Genomic DNA, 3,670 nt, shown 5'->3' with positions numbered 1-3,670 from the left:
TAGTCGTCCGATTTTGATAAAATTTAATTCGAAATTCAGAACTAATTAAAAAATGTTATTTCCAAGCGTTGGAGGTTATATGTTGAAAAACACCGAAGCTATAATTTTTTTCATATTATTTTTCCACAAATTTTCCGATCGTTCCTATGGCAGCTATATGATATAGTCGTCCGATTTCGATAAAATTTAATTCAAAATTCAAAATTATTTAAAAATTGTTATTTCCAAGCTTAGGAGTTTATATGCTAAAAAACACCAAAGATATAATTTTTTTTCATTTTTTTGTCCGATTATTCCTATGGGAGCTATAAGATATAGTTGTCCGATCCGGCTGGTTCCGACTTATATACTACCTGCAAAAGATATAAGACTTTTGGGAAAGTTTCAGCCCGATAGCTTTAAAACTGAGAGACTAGTTTGCGTAGAAACGGACGGACAGACGGACAGACGGACAGACGGACAGACGGACAGACGGACAGACGGACAGACGGACAGACGGACATGGCTAGATCGACTCGTCTAGTCATGCTGATCAAGAATATATATACTTTATGGGGTCGGAAACGTCTCCTTCACTGCGTTGCAAACTTCTGACTGAAATCAATATACCCTCTGCAAGGGTATAAAAATTAAAAGTAAAAGTTTTGACAAATGAAATTAAACAGGTATATAAACTCGATTCAATTACTTAAGATTATAAGTAAATATGAAAATTGAAATTAATTATGAGGACTGCATGAGATCCATTTGAAAAAAATAACAAGAATATGATTTCAATTCAATTACTTAAGACTTAGTAAATATGAAAATTTAAATTAATCACAAAAGACTTCATGAGATCCATTTCATGTTTGGCTTCTAAAGGCGATGTATTTTCAGCAACAGTTCACACGGTTCGAAGTTGGTTTACTCAGAAAGTCCCAGCTGGCTTCCCAGGGAAGTAAACCGTGCAGATGGTAATGACTTCGTCAATATGTCGGCTAGTTGCAGATCTGTGGGAATATACTTAACACAAATAAGTTTATTTTCCATTTTGCTCTCTTGTAAAGTGATATTTAATATCTATGTGCTTTGTTATCTTATGGAAAGTAGGATTATTTGCAATACTTAAACATCCTTGGATGTCTTCAAAAATACCTAGAGGAACACTTAATTCTAGATTTATCTCATTTATTAGTGATTTTAGCCAAAGAGCTTCTCTTATACCTTCAAACAGGGCCATGTATTCTGCTTCAGTAGATGAGTACTAACTGAATTACAATCTTCCATATTAAATTTTCTCAATACATTTTTATACCTTTGCAGAGGGTATATTGATTTCAGTCAGAAGTTTGCAACGCAGTGAAGGAGATATTTATTCTTGGTCAGCATGACTAGACGAGTCGATCTAGCTATGTCCGTCTGTCCGTCCGTTTCTACGCAAACTAGTCTCTCAGTTTTAAAGCTTTCGGGCTAAAACTTTCCCAAAAGTCTTATATATTTTTCAGGTAGTATATAAGTCGGAACCAGCCGGATCGGACAACTATATCTTATAGCTCCCATAGGAATAACAGGAAAAAAAAATAAAAAAAAATTATATCTTTGGTGTTTTTTAGCATATAACCTCCTAAGCTTGGAAATAACATTTTTTTATTAGTTTTGAATTCCGAATTAAATTTTATCAAAATCGGAAGACTATATCATATAGCTGCCATAGGAACGGTCGTAAGATTGGTGGAAAAATAAAATAAAACAAAGTATAGCTTCGGTGTTTTTTAACATATAACCTCCTACGCTTGGAAATTACCTTTTTTTAATTAGTTCTGAATTTCGAATTTAATTTTATCAAAATCGGACGACTATATCATATAGCTGCCATAGGAACGATCGTAAAATTGGTGGGAAAATAATATGAAACAAATTATAGCTTCGGTGGTTTTTAACATATAACCTCCTACGCTTGGAAATAGCCATTTTTTGATTAGTTCTGAGTTTTAAATTTAATTTTATCAAAATCGGACGACTATATCATATAGCTGCTATAGGAACGATCGCAAAATTGGTGGAAAAATAATATGAAACAAATTATAGCTTCGGTGTTTTTCAACATATAACCTCCAACGCTTGGAAATAACATTTTTTGATTAGTTCTGAATTTCGAATCTAATTTTATCAAAATCGGACGACTATGTCATATAGCTGCCATAGGAACGATCGGAAAATTGGTAGGAAAATAATATGAAACAAATTATAGCTTCGGTGTTTTTTAACATATAACCTCCTACGCTTGAAAATAACATTTTTTAATTAGTTCTGAATTTCGAATTAAATTTTATCAAAATCGAACGACTAAATCATATAGCTGCCATAGGAACGATCGGAAAATTGGTATGAAAATAATATGAAACAAATTATAGCTTCGGTGTTTTTTGACATATTATCTTATACTATTGGGAATATAATTTTTTGTGTTTTTAAATTTAATAATTATAGCTGCAAGGGTATATACAAGGGTGGTCAAAAGTATTTTCACAAAAAAAAAGTTAAATATATTCATAATTTGAACTTACATCTTGTTAGCTTTGGCATCAATGGAAAGGTAATTTAAATGCCGTTTGAATGATACAATACATTTCTGAACATATTCAGTACTTATTGAAAAGGACGAATTTGTGTGAAAATGTCCTTTTTGAACTTTTTTCCTCGACTTGAAAACCTAAATTTTTTGATGCAAAAAGTTTCTTCAAACAAAAATAATAGTAACTGCAAAAAGAATTTTTCAAAAATCATTTTGCTTATATTTTTTATGATTTTTTGAAAATGCTTAGAAACATGCATTTTAGCCATATTTTTCTCTTTTTCATACAAATTTTTTCCGACAGTGTCACCTTTAAAAAATCATAAAAAATATAAACAAAATGATTTTTGAAAAATTCTTTTTGCAGTTACTATTATAACTCCCACACTTATTCCCTTCTAGGTCGCAGGACACCATCGGATATATTGTGGGCTCTTAGGGGTAAACCCAAAGCCTCTGCGCTCCCACCCAACCGTAGCAGCCGTAGATGTCTCCGACTGCCCCTTGGACCGGTCACCGTAGGATACCTTGGAACCGTCTACATGTTTCCTCCCCTCTGAAAGATAGGATTGCTCCATATTCATTCTATTACAATTTATTTACTTAGATTATTTACAGAACTTCTTCAGCTATAAGAGCATTATTTTGTTTTGGCGGTACTGCGTTCGAAATTTTGATTGCAATTATCTTGGTGCTGATGGCCACTTGAATACCGCGATCGCTGTAAGGAGATAGCTATTTGACCGAACCCGCTGCAACTGCGCGCCGCAGACACCAAATCTGAACTGATCTAGTGTCTGCCATGTTCCTTCCGCCAACCCTCTGTTCCATGCATTCTGGGTCAATGTCCCTATAACCTACATTTGTCCGGTTTGAATTTGAATTCGCCCCAAAACTGACTCCAATTTTCACGATGCCCATCACTGGACGCTAAGCCCACTTTGCTTCCCTGGTTTTCTCGATTAATCGATTACTGAGGGATGGCGACATAACAACCAAACTAGCGTTTCGGATGCTTGTTTTTCCGAAACGCTAGTAAAATATAGAAGACATCCCTCCTATGAACATCTTCCAAACGTCTGGACATCCTGAACTACCCTGAAAACACGGAGG

The sequence above is a fragment of the Drosophila subpulchrella genome, unplaced genomic scaffold (genome assembly GCF_014743375.2).
Source record: "Drosophila subpulchrella strain 33 F10 #4 breed RU33 unplaced genomic scaffold, RU_Dsub_v1.1 Primary Assembly Seq43, whole genome shotgun sequence".
Classification (NCBI taxonomy): Eukaryota; Metazoa; Arthropoda; class Insecta; order Diptera; family Drosophilidae; genus Drosophila; species Drosophila subpulchrella.
Note: the sequence above shows the minus strand (reverse complement) of the source record.